General features: G+C 35.9%; 1 long non-coding RNA gene across 1 annotated transcript in view; it reads right to left on the reverse strand.

The window, feature by feature from the left end:
- Positions 1-17,543, reverse strand: part of LOC141544606 (uncharacterized) — a 78,084-nt gene that overhangs the window by 52,406 nt on the left and 8,135 nt on the right. The window contains exon 2 of the long non-coding RNA XR_012482693.1: positions 8,327-8,380. This is a non-coding gene — a long non-coding RNA (uncharacterized LOC141544606). The remainder of the gene's footprint in view (positions 1-8,326; positions 8,381-17,543) is intronic.

Consider the following 17,543-nt stretch of genomic DNA (forward strand, 5'->3'; position numbering starts at 1 on the left):
GAACTGCTTTGGCTGCATCCCATAGGTTTTGGTACATTTTCTCATTGTCATTCTCTTGGAATAAATTATGGATTCTGTCTGTGAATTGTTGTTTGACACACTATTTAGAATTAGATTATTTACTTTCCAATTGGATTTTAGTCTATCTTTTCCTGACCTTTTATTGAATATAATTTTTATTGCCTCATGGTCTGAAAAGGAAGCATGTATCATTTCTGCCTTTCTGCATTTGATTGTGAGCTTTTTTTCCCCCCATGGTCAATTTTTGTGTAGGTGCTATATATTGCCAAGAAAAAGATCTATTCCTTTATGTCCCTATTCAGTTTTCTCCAGAGGTCTATCATATCTAGGTTTTCTAAGATTCTTCCCTCATTAACTTCCCTGATTTGTTTTATTTTGTGATTAGCTTTGTCTGATTCAGTGAGGGGAAGGTTAAGGTCCCCCAGTAGAATCGTTTTTTAGTTTATTTTTGTAACTGGCTTAATATCTTCTCTAAGAAATTGAATGTTCTAGAATTTTATGCATATAGATTTAAAATTATTCCTACTTCATTGTTTATGGTATCGTTTAACAAGATGTACTTTCCTTCTTCATCTCTTTTAAATAAATTCCTATTTATTTTTGCTTTATCTGAAATCAGGATGATTACTCCAGTTTTATTACTCCAGTTGAAGCATAATAAATTTTGCTCCATTTTACTCTGTAGCTCTGTGTCAAATGTGTTTCTTGTAAACAACACATTGTAGGATTCTGTTTTTTAATCTACTCAGCTATTCACTTACATTTTATGGCAGAGTTCATCCCATTCACAGTTAGAGTTATGATTATCAGCTCAGTATTTCCTCCATCCTATTTTTCCTTGTATATACTTTTGTTCTCTTTTTCCATATGTACTAGTGTTTTATGAATCCACCCCACCCCCTACCTGCCCTCCCTTCTATCAAGTCCCTCTTTTCCCTTTCGCCTTTCTCCTCCTATTTCTTTAGGGGTAATATCGATTTCTATATTCAACTCAATGACTAAGTTATTCCCTCTTTGAACCAAAACTGATTAAATACACTCTTAGAATATGCTAACCCCCCCCCCTGTTTCCTTTGAATGTTTATAGGTCTTTTGTGCATCTTCATGTAATCTAATTTGTCACATTTTACCTAGTCCTCTTCTCCCAGTAATCCTTTTCCTACCCCTTAATGTATTCTTTCTTTTAATATCATCACATCAGAGTCCATTCAAAAGTACACCTTCTGTTCCCTCACCTCTGCTTCAATAATATATGTAGCACTCAAGAGTTACAAATATCACTTTCCTATGTAGGGATAAAATTTAAATGTATTTTTCCCTGTTTACCTTTCTAGGTTTCTTTTGAGTCCTATGTTTGAATTTTAAATACTGTTAATTCTGCTTTTTTCAATAAAAATTATTTCACTAGGAAGTCTATTCTTTGAAGAACTTTCACCTACCCTCAAAGATAATACTCAGACTCACTGAGTAATTAATTCTTCCTTGTAGCCCCAGGTTCTTTGTCTTCTGGAATATGGTATTTCGGGCCTCAGATCTTTTACTGTATATACTGCTAAATCCTGGATGATCCTGATTGTAGCTCTTTCCTACTTGAATTACATTTGTCTGGCATCTTGCAGTATTTTTCCTTGGGATTATACTTCTGGCATCCTTGGGGTGTTCCTTGTGGGATCTCTTTCCATATTGATGGATTCTTTAATAACTATTCTCCCCATTTCTAGAATATCAGGACAGTTTTCTTTGATAATGCTGTCCATGAATGCTCTTTTCAATCATGGCCTTCTAGTCTCTTTGCAGATATTTTACATTTTCTTTCATTTTTTCATTCCTTTTAGTTTGATTGATTCCTGAAATCGTTACCTTCCATTTGCCCCATTCTAATTTTTACTTTGTGATTTTCTTCACCTTTTGCATCCCTTTTTTTCCCGTTTGGTTAGTTCTACTTTCCAGTATTTTTTTTCTTTTTTCTTTTTTCTTTTCTTTTTTTCCTTTGGACAATTATATTTTTAAAGGAATTCCCTTTTACAAACTGTTGAACTCCCTTTGTATCTCTCATTCTTTATCATTCTTTATTTTGCCTCTCTATCTTTTTGATGAGCAAGAAGAAGAAGTCTCTTTGGCCTTGAGCCCAATTCATACCATTCTTTTCATTTCCTCTATGGCTATTTTGTCCCTTGTTTCAGTTGTTGCTTTGCTCTTCCCTATCATCATAGTAGCTTTCTATGGTCAAGATTCTTTTATGTTTCTTGTTTATTTTCTTTCCTTTTTTTGCATTTCCACACTCTCTTTCTCTTTCTCTCTCTCTCTCTCTTCTCTCTCTCCTCTCTCCTCTCTCCTCTCTCCTCTCTCCTCTCTCCTCTCTCTCTCTCTCTCTCTCTCTCTCTCTCTCTCTCTCTCTCTCTCTCTCTCTCTCTCTCTCTCTCTCTCTCTCTCTCGTTTTTTTTAAACTTATATGGTTGAGCTCTTCTCCTAAAGGAGGCACTGTTTCAAGCTTCCTGGGTTTGAGCACAAGAACACTCTGTATTTGCAGGAGGTAGCTTTTCTTTCTCTCTTTAAGAAAAGCATGATTTCCCATAATTTCTCTTCTTAGCTGGGACTGAGGGTTACTCCACTGGTATCCTTAACCAGGACTGAGTGTCTCAGTTGCTGATCTGTTGAAATTAATACTCCCTCACTGTGTTTTCCAGACTCTGTCTAAGCTGGACTGAACATCCTTTTCACTCCAGTGAAACTGACCTTTCTTTAGTTTTTCTAATCTATCCTGACTGGAGAGTAGTTTCATTTGATTAGACTCTGTTCAGAGACTTGGTTTCATGTGGCTTCTGGACCAGATTTCCAGCTTCACTCTGCCATTGTGGCTCAGGATTATGTTTCATCTAAAATTTGTTTATTTGGTTTATAATAGGTACTTTTTTTTAAATTAATAAATTTTTATTATATATATATATATATATTTATAATATTATCCCTTGTATTCAATTTTTCCAAATTATCCCCCCCTCCCTCTATTCCCTCCCCCCGATGACATGCAATCCCATACATTTTACATGTGTTACAATATAGTCTAGATACAATACATGTGTGTGAATATCATTTTCTTGTTGCACAATAAACATTAGATTCCGAAGGTACATGCAACCTGGGCAGACAGATATTAGTGCTATCAATTTACATTCACTTCCCAGTGTTTCTTCTCTGGGTGTAGCTACCTCTGTCCATCATTGATCAACTGGAAGTGAGTTGGCTTTTCTTTATGTTGAAGATTTCCACTTCCATCAGAATACATCCTCATAAAGTATTGTTGTTGAAGTGTATAGTGATCTTCTGGTTCTGCTCATTTCACTCAGCATCAGTTGATGGAAGTCTCTCCAGGCCTCTCTGTATTCCTCCTGCTGGTCATTTCTTACAGAGCAATAATATTCCATAACCTTAATATACCATAATTTACCCAACCATTCTCCAAAAGATGGACATCCATTCATCTTCCAGTTTCTAGCTACAACAAAAAGAGCTGCCACAAACATTTTGGCACATATATGTCTCTTTCCGCTCTTTAGTATTTCTTTGGGATATAAGCCCAGTAGTAGCGCTGCTGGGTCAAAGGGTATGCACAGTTTGATAACTTTTTGGGCATAATTCCAGATTGCTCTCCAGAATGGCTGGATTCTTTCGCAATTCCACCAGCAATGTATTAGTGTCCCAGTTTCCCCACATCCCCTCCAACATTCATCGTTATTTGTTCCTGTCATCTTAGCCAATCTGACAGGTGTGTAGTGGTATCTCAGAGTTGTCTCAATTTGCATTTCTCTGATCAGTAGTGATTTGTAACACTCTTTCATGTGAGTGGATATAGTTTCAATTTCTTCCTCTGAGAATTGTCTGTTCATATCCTTTGACCATTTATCAATTGGAGAATGGTTCGGTTTCTTATAAATTAGGGTCAGTTCTCTATATATTTTGGAAATGAGACCTTTGTCAGAACCTTTGTTTTTAAAAATATTTTCCCAATTTGTTACTTCCCTTCTAATCTTGTTTGCATTAGTATTGTTTGTACAGAAACTTTTTAGTTTGATGTAATCAAAATCTTCTATTTTGTGATCAATAATGATCTCTAATTCTCCTCTGGTCATAAATTCCTTCCTCCTCCACAGGTCTGAGAGGTAGACTATTCCCTGTTCCTCTAATCTATTTATGATCTCATTCTTTATGCCTAAATCATGGACCCATTTTGATCTTATCTTGGTATATGGTGTTAAGTGTGGATCCATATCTAATTTCTGCCATATTAATTTCCAGTTTTCCCAACAGTTTTTTCCGAATAATGAATTTTTATCCCTAATGTTGGTATCTTTGGGTTTGTCAAAGATTGGATTGCTATAGATGTACCCTTTTTTGTCCTTTGTATCTAATCTGTTCCACTGATCTACCAGTCTATTTCTTAGCCAATACCAAATGGTTTTGGTGACTGCTGCTATATAATATAGCTTTAGATCAGGTACACTTAGACCACCTTCCTCTGAGTTTTTTTTTTTTTTTCATTAGTTCCCTTGCAATTCTCAACCTTTTATTCTTCCATATGAATTTTGTTGTTATTTTTTCTAGGCCATTGAAATAGTTTCTTGGGAGTCTGATTGGTATAGCACTAAATAAATAGATTAGTTTGGGGAGTATTGTCATCTTTATTATATTCACTCGGCCTATCCAAGAGCACTGAATGTCTTTCCAATTATTTAAATCTGATTTTATTTTTGTGGCAAGTGTTTTGTAATTTTGCTCATATAATTCCTGACTTTCCTTTGGTAGATATATTCCCAAATATTTTATACTATCGACCGTTATTTTGAATGGAATTTCTCTTTGTATCTCTTGCTGTTGCATTTTGTTAGTGATATATAAAAATGCCGAGGATTTATGTGGATTTATTTTGTATCCTGCCACATTGCTGAAATTTTGAATTATTTCTAGTAGCTTTTTAGAGAGTCTTTGGGGTTCTCTAAGTATACCATCATGTCATCTGCAAAAAGTGATAGTTTGATTTCCTCATTTCCTACTCTAATTCCTTGAATCTCTTTCTCGGCTCTTATTGCTGAGGATAGCGTTTCTAGTACTATATTGAATAGTAATGGTGATAGTGGGCAACTTTGTTTCACTCCTGATCTTACTGGGAAAGGTTGCAGTTTATTTCTATTGCATATTATGCTTACTGAAGGTCCTAAACATATGCTCCTGATTATTCTAAGGAATAGTCCATTTATTCCTATACTCTCAAGAGTTTTTAGTAGGAATGGATGTTGGATTTTGTCAAATGCTTTTTCTGCATCTATTGAGATGATCATATGGTTCTTATTAATTTGATTATTAATATGGTCAATTATATTAATAATTTTCCTAATATTAAACCAGCCCTGCATTCCTGGAATAAATCCTACTTGATCATAGTGTATTATCCTGGAGATGATTTTCTGTAGTCTTTTTGCTAATATCTTATTTAAGATTTTAGCATCAATATTCATTAAGGAGATTGGTCTATAATTTTATTTCTCAGTTTTCGATCTAAATGGTTTAGGTATCAGTACCATGTCTGTGTCATAAAAGGAGTTTGGTAGGACTCCTTCATCCCCTATTTTTTCAAATAGTTTATATAGCATTGGAGTTAGTTGTTCTTTAAATGTTTGGTAGAATTCACATGTGAATCCATCTGGCCCTGGGGATTTTTTCCTGGGGAGTTGATTAATAGCTTGTTCTATTTCTTTTTCTGAAATGGGACTATTTAAGCAATTTATCTCCTCCTCTATTAATCTAGGGAGCCTATATTTTTGGAGGAAGTCATCCATTTCACTTAAGTTATCAAATTTATTGCAATGAAGTTGGGCAAAGTAACTCATTATTTCTCTAATTTCCTCTTCATTGGTGGAAAGATCCCCCTTTTCATTTGTAAGACTATCAATTCGATTTTCCTCTTTCTTTTTTTTTTGATCAAATTTACCAAAGGTTTATATATTTTATTGGCTTTTTCATAAAACCAACTCTTGGTTTTATTCATTAATTCAATAGTTTTTTTTTACTTTCAATATTATTGATTTCTCCTTTTAATTTTTGTATTTCAAATTTAATTTTTGGTTGGGGGTTTATAATTTGGTCTTTTCTAGCCTTTTAAGTTGTAAGCCCAATTCGTTAATCTTCTCTTTCTCTATTTTCTTCAAATAAGCCTCTAAAGATATAAAATTTCCCCTTATTACTGCTTTAGCTGCATCCCAAAGATTTTGGTATGATGTCTCATCATTGTGATTATCTTGGGTGAAATTGTTAATTGTTTCTATAATTTGCTCTTTCACCCAGTCATTCTTTAAGATGAGATTATTCAGTTTCCAATTACTTTTTGGTCTATTTACCCCTAACTTTTTACTGAATGTAGCTTTTATTGCATTGTGGTCTGAGAAGAAGGCATTTACTATTTCTGCCTTCCTACATTTAATTTTGAGATCTTTGTGTCCTAATATATGGTCTATTTTTGTATAGGATCCATGAACTGCTGAGAAGAAAGTATATTCCTTTCTATTGCCATTCAGTTTTCTCCAAAGGTCTATCATACCTAGTTTTTCTAATGTTCTATTTACTTTTTCAATTTCTTTCTTGTTTGTTTTGTGGTTTGATTTGTCTAAATCTGAGAGTGCAAGGTTGAGATCTCCCACTTTTATAGTTTTACTGTCTATTTCTTCTTGCAACTCTCTTAACTTTTCCTTTAGAAAGTTAGATGCTATACCACTTGGTGCATATATGTTTAGTATTGATATGGCTTCATTATTTATGCTACCTTTCAGCAGGATATAGTTTCCTTCCTTATCTTTTTTAACGAGATCTACTTCTGCTTTTGCTTGATCTGAGATAAGGATAGCTACCCCTGCTTTTTTCGCTTTACCTGAAGCATAATAGGCTCTGTTCCAACCTTTTACCTTTACTCTGTATGTATCTCCCTGCTTTAAGTGTGTTTCCTTTTAGACAACATAGTGTAGGGTTCTGATTTTTGATCCAATCTGCTATCCGTCTCCATTTGATGGGATCGTTCATCCCATTTACATTTACAGTTAAAATTACTAATTCTGTATTTCCTGCCATCATATTATCCCCAGATTATGCTTTTTCCCTTGACCCCCCTGATCCCCCTCCCCGATATTTAATTTACAGACCCCCCTTGTGACGTGCAACCCTCCCATTTTTTTTAGTATCCCTCCCCCCTCCCTCCAAGTCCCTTCACTTATTCTCCTTTGTCTTTTACCTTTTCCTATCCCCCCTTTTAATGAGGTGAGAGAAAATTCTCTGAAAAACAAATATGTTAATTATTTACTCTTTGAACCTCTCCTGATGAGAGTAAGATTCACACAATGATTCTCCCCCTCACTAAGTTCCCTCAGATAAGGTGTATTTTCTATGCCTCTTCCTGGGATGTAGTTTCCCTCTTTTTATCATCCCTTCCCCTTTTTCTGAAACAACCTCCTTCCCTTTACTACACCCCCCCTTTTTTTCTTTTATATCAGTAAAATCAAATTATCCTTGACTACTTTTTATATACCTACAACAGAGTTACAGTTCTCAAGGGTTCTGTGTACCTTTTTCTGTTTCTCTTCAGTCTTGTGGATGTAGATCAAATTTTTTGTTTGAGTCTGGTTTTTTTCTTAGAAACATATAGAATTCCTCTATTTCACTGAATGACCATCTTCTTCCATGGAAAAAGATGCTAAACTTAGCTGGGTAGTTCATTCTTGGTTGCAGTCCTTGATCTTTTGCCTTACGGAATATCAGGTTCCAGGCCCTTCTATCTTTTAATGTGGAGGCAGCCAGATCTTGAGTGACCCTTATTGTGGCACCTTGGTATTTAAATTGTTTTTGTCTTGCAGGATTTTCTCCTTTGTGTGGTAATTCTGCAGCTTAGCCACAATATTCCTTGGTGTTCTTTTTTTAGGGTCTATAATAGGTACTTTTTAATGCATTGAAACAAATAGTATATCATCCTTGAGAAATTCTATGACTGAAAATCATCAGCCTGAATCAAACATAAGCTTGGTGAAATTTGCCGGAGATTAGACTCAATTATCAAGGCCTCCAAGAACCCAAAATCACTTCTCTTCTACTATGGGTCAATGGAATAGAACTTAAGTGATAAATTCTTTGATATAAACACATCTTTGGGTTCTGTTTAATGCTGGCATTGTGTTAGAAAAAATTTTTTAAAAAAATATTCTTACATTAAATCAACATAATATAATATTCTTATAGTTTGAGGAAGCCACATCATAATCCTAAGTACCTGTGTCAGATGATTGAGTTCCTCCAGAGCATCTGCACTCATCTGTACTTTTTTCTATAAGATACAAAAATATTGTAGAATAATAAACTTAATGTAAAATGTAAAATTACTGTAAAATGACAAAGTTAAAAATAACAACAATGCTTAACATTTAGCACTTTAAACTTTTTACAACACTTTCTATATATTATCTCATGGCACCATATCCTTTTCCATGGTTTTAGTAAATCACATAAAATACAGAATATAAAAGTAATAAATCTTATCTATCATTGGTAATAAGCACTTATTTTTGCATCTTGAAAAGTTTTTTTTTAATTAAACTTTTATCTTTTTTTTAATTTTTCTTATCAGCATTTTGTACAGTTGCTGTGGTCATCTACTTTCAGGAGTTTCAGCTCCAGATTTATACATTCACATGGGGTGAAAAGGGAAGGTGGGAGCCATAATTAAAGTAGGATGAAGTATATAAATTGTGATTGTCTGTTACAGAGAACTTCCAGAGAGGAAATAATGCAAGATAGGCAAGTAGTACATGTCACAGAGTTGCTTGACAGACATTCAAGAATTTGTTGACTTCTTGGAGGTCACAAATCAATTATGTGACAATGGGGAAACTTGAACCATGTCCTACTGCTTCTCTTCAAATCTTTCTCCTTGGACTCATGTTATTTTCCTCTTTTTGATGGATAGTCTTTCTCCTTCAGCTCAATCATGTAACATCAGTTTTTTAAGGGTTCCTGAATTTCTTTCCTATTAACGTTCAAACTTTTGACCTTTTTTTCAAAATTCATCAGAATTTAGGTTTCCAATTTATCTTCACAAGTCATTTTCTTCTCCTTTAATTCAGATCCTTCTCCTGCTCTTCTTTTCTTATACTATCATAAAAGAGCTCATCCTGTCTCCATTATCAGGAATAATGTAAATGCTGAAACAAGTCCATCCAGTTCCTATTAACAAGCATAATCTTATACAAAAAGATGTCAATTTCCTGTAGGAGCCTTTCCTTCCCTATTCTCTCAGACTTTAAAAATCCATGTCCCTGAAAGCACCCTGTTTAATCATATTTAATTTAACCCATGTGCTCTTTCACTTTAATGACATCCTTTGGGGATGGGGTAAATGTCTCATGTGAATTTGTCACATTAGAAATCACTCTCATCTGGTATTTGGCTCCTTCATTTATTTGATTCTCCATCATGTTTTGGACAAAAATAGGAAGAAATGTTCCCAATATTAATCTTCTTTGTATCATGTGATTCTTCTCACCAGCCTTCTCACACACTAACTCCTTGTGTGTTAGGATTCTTACAAGGTGCTAAGTCACTGGAATGGATATAATTATCTCTTTTAGCATGGCATTTAACAATTCTCTAGTTCAGAGTTCACACCTTTCACACTTTAAAGAGAGCATACTTTTAAGGAGCTCTCACAAGCCCAGGGAGTACCTACAATCCCATTCTCTGGGAGGATATAATGAGCCAGGATTCAGGGAAAAGGAGTCAAGATTTCATTCCCACTTAGACATTCGTGCTGGCTGGTGACATTCTGACAAGAGCTCATCGGGAACCAAAGAGAGAGGAAGGCCTATAGAAAGCTAGCTAAGCCCCAAGTGAAGGAGACAAGGCTTGAAGGAGAAAATGAAGGATCTGGAGATAAGATTTGGAAAGAGACAGTAAAGGACTTTAACTCCTGCCTGCATTTTGGGATTATTGAACTGAACTGAAGCCAAGGCTGCCTCCAGAAGCTCCCCAAGAAATCTGCCCCAAGAAAACGATCTACAATTTAGAGAAAAGGGAACATTACACTTTGGTGCCCGAATGTGGGACAGACATGATCCTGATTCCAGTGGAAAAGCCTTCAAGTCAGATTTCGGTGGAAAAATCTCTCTGGCCCAGAAATAAGAGTGAGTAACAAGGAAACTGTGTAAAGGAGCTAAAGTAGAATTTCAGTGAAATGGGGCAAATTTTTATAAAACAGACTTCTGTTTCTGTTCAAGGAAAATGTTTAGAGAGCATTGTCAAGGTTATGAAAAGCCAATTTCAATTATTTATATATATTATAATAATTATAATTTTATAATTTTGGATTATAATGTTGGAGATCACTGAACTTTTAAAAACTGTGCAGGTCATATGTCCTTGTTTTTCTATGGGAAAAGAATGGGATCTTGACGAGTGGGAATTAGTACGAGAGGAACTAGGTGAACACTACAATTCCAAACTAAATTTAATTTCCAAAGATACACTTTTTGTATGTACAGTTTAATCCAAGTGGCTTTTAAAAGTGTTAAACTAAAGAAAAGGAAGAAAAAAAAAACAGGAGGGGGAGGGCCCAACTAAACTAGGTGAAAAGGATGAATCAGGTAACAATGGAGTTAAGTACAATTCTGAGCAACAGGAGCATTTCCCATCTCCTCCTACCTCAATTAACCCTTCATGGGTGGAGGAAGGAGGAGGAGGGGAAGAGGCAGTGATACAAACAGAATGGCCTGTGAAGCAGCCTATGGCAAGATTAGAAAAAGCATTGGTTAAGGCTAAGAGAAAAGTACAAAATGTAAGTGATTTTATAGATGCATACCCTGTGATTGAAGAGCTTGACTCTTCAGGTCAAAAAAGGAGAAGATATACTCCTTTGATTTGGATAAAATTAAGGATTTGAAAAAAGGTTGCACTCTTTATGGGGCTACATCATCTTATGTTAAGATGTTACTAGATAGTTTGGCTTATGAAATCCTAACCCCAAATGATTGGAAACCCATAGCAAGGACATGTTTAGAACCTGGACAAAACTTGTTGTGGCTTTTGGAGTATCATGAATTATGCAGGATTCAAGTCAGACATAATAGGGAAACAGGAGTTAATACACAATTCACTTTTGACCATCTAGCTGGTGAAGGCCAGTATGGAGAAATTCAAAACATATTAATTACCAGTTTATGAGCAGATCGCCATGGCTGAAACAAAAGCTTAGGGTTCCCTCCCCAGACAAAAAAGATAGAAGGGAAGCCTTGAAAAAAATAGAGCAAAGTCCCAATGAAACTTTTGCGGATTTTGTGGGACATCTGCAAACTGCTGTCACAAGAACTATTGGAGAGGATGCAACTATGAAAATAATGACTAGACATTTGCCTATGGAAAATGCCAATGAGGTTTACAAGAGAATTACATGTGGACTACACAAAGATCCTCCTTTAGAGGAGATCATAAGATGCTGTACTACAGTGAGCACCAATGCTTATTATACTCAGACAATGATGAACATGGAAAGACAGGGTCCCTCTTGACAAAGGACTTCTAGACAAACCCATCGATGTTTTCAATGGGGAAAAGTTGGACATCTAAGAGCTCAATGTAGCTATAGAGACAGAGTGAGAAAACTGGCTGAGAGAAGACCTAAAACTCCATGTCAAAAATGCCACAAGAACTCCCACTGGGCCTCAGAATGTGGATTGACCCAGGGAAATAAATGAGAGAAGGACCTCAATCAAAAGACAGGTGGGGCATGATGGCAGCTGAGGTGATACCTCAGTCTTTAGAAGATCAGGACTCTGATGTGATCAACCAACAGAAAAGTAATCACATGGAAGAAAGGGATTACCTGATCAGTCAGCCACAATGCAATCAGATAGCAGAAATGGATTGCAATTGAGGAGAATACAGGTTTTTTAAACCAACAGGGCAATGGCTGTGCTGCATCTGGTCTCTGAGACTCTGAGGCTCTAAGAATCTGCTGAAACAATCTGGGGGTGGGGAGTGGGGAGGGTGGCCAGGTCCCCAGAGACCCTAGCTTTTCTGGATTATACTCTTTACCTCCTGTGTTTATAGCTTCTCTGCTGATCCTGGCTTGCTGCCAAGACCAAATATCCACAGTGTGGTAAAGGTCTTGCCACAGAAAAGGCAGCGATCACATCCCTCCCCCCTCCAGTCTGTTCAGTGTGAGCTGCCTGCCACACTTTTGCTGCCTGCCCTCAGTCTGTGCCTATCTAGCCTTCCCCACCCCCAAGCAAAAACAGATCTTTTTTGGTGAATTTCAAGGATGTTTTCTCTTGGTAATTATTTGTGGCTTTTTTTTTCCAATCAAGCACTAATTCCAAGGGTTGTCATGAAATAAATTCTGAGAGCAAAGACAGAGATTAAATACATGTGTGTCCTCTCCAACACCTTGACCGGAAGTTCCAGAAGGAACCTTCTTTAAAATATTACATATCTGCCAGTGATTTGTTTATAATAACCATTTTATTAGCAGAGTGCTTCACAATGACAAAGCATGATCTCTCCAGCAGCTATCATAAACGGAAGGAACTGACATAGCATAATTAATCTTGGAATTTCATGTAGGTAGATTGAGAAAGAACACATTTGTTTCACCTATTTCAACATAGTCCTCACAGATGTAATGTTTGGAAATATAGTACATGCATTAAGAAGGACCATTTGGTAAATCAGAAGATCCAGAGACTGATTTGTTTAGTATGACATATTCCTATCTCATTTCCTTAGGCATGTGGTCACACAATAATGTATCTTGTATATATACATAAAATCACAAGAAGAAAAAAGTTGATGAGCTGCAAACTAGTATATTTTCTGTTTCCAAGACTTCATTGGGGGGTAGGGGAGGGCGGAGCCAAGATGGCAGAGAAGGCACATGCAACTTTCTAAGCTCTTCCTCTCATGCCTTCATGATCAATTATTAAATCCAGCCTCAAAAATAGTGCTTGACTGGTAAAATTCATGAAGATTAGAAGTACAACAATTTACCATCCAAAGGTAATCTGGAAGATCGCCAGAACAGATTTGTCCTGAGTGGCTAGAACAGATCATCACAAACAGGGAGATAGGAGAGGCTACTGTCCAAAGTGGACCAGGGACGGAGGTAGCTTCTGTGGCTAGAAAAGTTATAGAGACAACTCTGCTATAGGCTGCCTGCTCTACCTTGATTGCAAAGCAGTAAAGCAAAAGAGAAATTAAAGCCCAAGATAGAAGATACTCTAAAAACACCAGAACCTAACAAGACCTGCCTATACCCACCAAAATCTGGAAGTGACTTAGCACACACCACAGCACAGCTTTGCAGCTTCATTCTGCAGCATGGGGCAGTCACAAATCTGCACGGAAGAGGGGCGTAGTCCGGGGCACTCTCTAATCTGCACCGTGGGGGGGCTCAGCCTGAGGCAATAGAACTTCTGCATCATGACTGTGCTTCCTTGGGCAGAGCTACTTCCATTGCTGGTGCAGGACTATTTGCTAGGCAACTGCTAATACCCACAGCCCCAAAGCAGGCTTTGGTTTGGGGCAGTGACACTTTCACTGCTCAGCCTCTAGACCCAGGGCAGTCGCTAATCCGAACAGTGGGGTTCTTCATTGAACACTTCTGAAAAAGACCCTAAAATAAAAACTCCAAGGAATATTGTGGCCACATTTCAGAACTATCAAACTAAGGAAAAATATTATAAGCAGCCAGGAAAAAAAAACAATTCAAATACCGAGGTGCTACAATAAGTGTCACTCAAGATCTGGCTGCCTGATATTCCAAAAGGCAAAAGAACTTGGAATGTAGCCAAGAATAATAAACTACCCAGCTAAGCTGAGATTTTTCTCCCATGGAAAAGAACATGGAATTTAATGAAACAGATGAATTCCATTTGTTTCTAAGAAAAAAAAAAAAAAAAAAACAGACCTAAGCAAAAAAATTTGATCTCCAAACATCGGACACAAGAGAAGCATAAAAACATAAAAGGAACTCATGAAAACTGTTCTTCTGTGGTGGATATACAAAAAGACCACATGTATAATTAGATTTTACTGATATAACATAAAAAAGGGAAGTAGAAATGTAAAGTGGATAGTGTACTACATCCCACAAAGAGGCAAAGAAACCTATCATATCTGAGGGAATTTTAGAGGGAAGAGGAACATAAAAAACAAACATAAAAACATAAAAAAAATGTTCCTCCTCCTCTCTAAATTACCTTTTTATTTGCCAGATATATGCATGAGTAATTTTACAGCATTGACAATTGCCAAACTTTTTGTTCCAATGTTTCCCCTCCTTTTCCCCACTCCCTACCCAAGATGGCAGGTTGACCAATATGTTAAAGTATAAATTAAATACAATATATGTATACATATCCAAACAGTTATTTTGCTGTATAAAAAGAATCGGACTTTGAAATAGTGTATAATTAGCTTGTAAAGGCAAACAAAAATAAAGGATTGGGAATTCTATTTAGTTGTTCATAGTCATCTCCAGGAGCTCTTTCACCGGGTGTAGCTGGTTCAATTCCATTACTGTGTTATTGGAACTGATTTGGTTCATCTCATTGTTTAAGATGACTGCATCCATCAGAATTGATTATCATATAGTATTGTTCTTGAAGTATATAATGGTCTCTTGTTCCTGCTCATTTCACTAAGCCTCAGTTCATGTAAGTCTCTCCAGGCTGTTCTGAAATCATCCTGTTAGTTATTTCTTATAAAACAATACTATTCTATAATATTTATATACCACAATTTATTCAGCCATTCTCCAATAGATGGGCATTCACTCAGTTTCCAGTTTCTGGCCTTTAGATTTGAATAAAATTAAAGATTTGAAAAAAGGTTGTACCCGTTATGGGTCTACATCAGCTTATATTCAAATGTTATTAGATGGTTTGTCTTATGAAGTCCTAACCCAGAATGATTGGGAATCCATAGCAAGAACATGTCTAGAACCTGGACAAAACTTATTGTGGCTTGCAGAGTTTCATGAATTATGTAAGATCCAAGTCAGACACAATTTGGAAACAGGAGTTGACACACAATTCACTTTTGAGCACTGCTTGGGGGAGAGGGTTTGCCTGTATTTCTTCCGATGGAGAAGGAATCAGATGGGTGCCCATGAGTCTTATTCGTCTTGTCTATCAGAGAGAGATAGAAAAAGAGAAAGACCTCAAAACAAAGGAGAAAAGCTAAGAAACATCTGACACTGAAAGAGCATGGCTGATAAGAAGACTGTTAAAGAACTTTAAAAACTTGCAGGAATTTTTGGATTTCTGGCACATGAACTAATGGACAATGGACTTATGGAAATGTATAAATTCTCAATTTATGATTATTTGATCACGCTATTTGTTACATCACTTCTAGCATGTGTTATGTTACTATGTGTTTATGTAATTTATGTAATTATGTGTAAAACCTCCCATATTGATGAATTTATGTTTCAAGTTCATGACCACCCTATGTTCCAAATCAAAAGAAAGGGGGAGATGTTAGGTTCTTACTAAGTGCTAAGTTGGTTCTTAACAATTCTCTAGCTCAGAATTCACACCTTTAGTTCAAACCTTTAAGGGAGTTTTCACTTTTGAAAGGAATGCTTTAAAGAAGCAAGTTCATTGGTTGAAGTAGTTGCCACAAGCCCCTGCAGTTCCCACAAGCCCATTCTCTGGGAGGATTAAAAAGAGGCAACATTGAGTCTGAACAACAGTCTGGATTGAGTCAAAGAAAAGATGTCCCGTGCATTCACAAGTCCAGCAATCCCACACTTTTGGAGGGGAAGGCTCCAGAAGCCTCGCAAGAAACCTGCTCACAGAGGAAAAGATTATAAAAAAAAGAAACCTCCTCCCAGAGAAGGATTATAATCTACAGACATCAGAACTTTACATTTTGTTGCCCACAACATGGGACAAAGACTTTTGCTTATCCTTACTAGGACTGATTCTGAGCCTTTCAGAGGAGGTAGCCTGGACTTGACAGACTGTTACAAACATTCTTGCACATACAAGTCTCTTTCCTTTCTTTAAAAGCTCTTTGGGATATAAGCCCAGTAGTAACATTACTGGATCAAAGATTACTGGATTCATAACTTTTTGAGCACATTGGGGAGGAAGTAAATTGCTTAAATAGTCCTACTTCATAAAAAGAAATAGAACAAGCTATTAATCAACTCCCTAAGAAAAAATCCCCAAGACCAGATGGAGTTATATAAGAATTCTACTAACTATTTAAAGAAAAATTAACTCCAATGTTATATAAACTATTTGAAAAAATAGGGATTGAAGGAGTCCTACTAAATTCCTTTTATGACACAGACATGGTTCTGATACTTAAACCAGGTAGGTTGAAAACAGAAAGAAAATTATAGACCAATCCCCCTAATGAATATTGATGGTAAAATCTTAAATAAAATATTAGCAAAAAGACTACAGAAAATCATCCCCAATATAATACATCATGATCAAGTAGGAATTATACCAGGAATATAGTTCAATATTAGAAAAACTATTAGTATAATTGGCTACATCAATGACCAAATTAACAAAAACCATATGATCATCTCAATAGATGCAGAAAAAGCATTTGATAAAATCCAACATCCATTCCCAATAAAAACACTTAAGAGTATAGGAATAAATGTTTTTTTTCCCTTAAATTAATCAGTAGCATCTATTGAAAATGATCAATAAGCATCAAATGTAATGGGGATAAACTGGAACCATCCCAATAAGATCAGGAGTGAAACAAGGTTGTCCACTATCACCATTACTATTCAATATTGTATTAGAAATGCCAGCTTTGGCAATAACAGCTGGGAAAGAGATTAAAGGAATAAGAGTAGGTAATGAGGAAACCAAAATTATCAGTCTTTGCTGACGAATGATGGTACACTTAGAGAACCCCAGAGATTCTACTAAAAGGCTATTAGAAATAATCCACACCTTTCGCAAAGTTGCAGGATACAAAATAAACCCACATAAATCATTAGCATTCTTATATATCACTAACAAAATTCAACAGTTAGGGTTACAAAGAGAAATTCCATTTAAAGAAACTACTGATAGTATAAAATATTTAGGAATCTATCTGCTAAGGGAAAATCAGAAACTATATGAGCAAAACTACAAAACACTTCCCAGACAAATAACGTCAGATCTAAGAATTGGAAAAAAATATTAAATGCCCTTGGATAGGGCGAGCAAATACAAGAAAGATGATAATATTACCTAATCTATTTATTTAGCACTATTACCAATCAGACTGGAAAAAAAACTGTTTCATGAAATAGAAAATATAACAAGAAAGTTTATATGGAAAAACAAAAGGTCAAAAATTTCAAAGGAATTAATGAAAAAAAAAAATAAATGAAGTTGGCCTATCTACTTGTACCAAATCTAAAATTATATTATAAAGCAATGGTTACCAAAAATATTTGGTATTGGCAAAGAATAGTT

Source organism: Sminthopsis crassicaudata, chromosome 5 (genome assembly GCF_048593235.1).
Source record: "Sminthopsis crassicaudata isolate SCR6 chromosome 5, ASM4859323v1, whole genome shotgun sequence".
Taxonomy (NCBI): domain Eukaryota; kingdom Metazoa; phylum Chordata; class Mammalia; order Dasyuromorphia; family Dasyuridae; genus Sminthopsis; species Sminthopsis crassicaudata.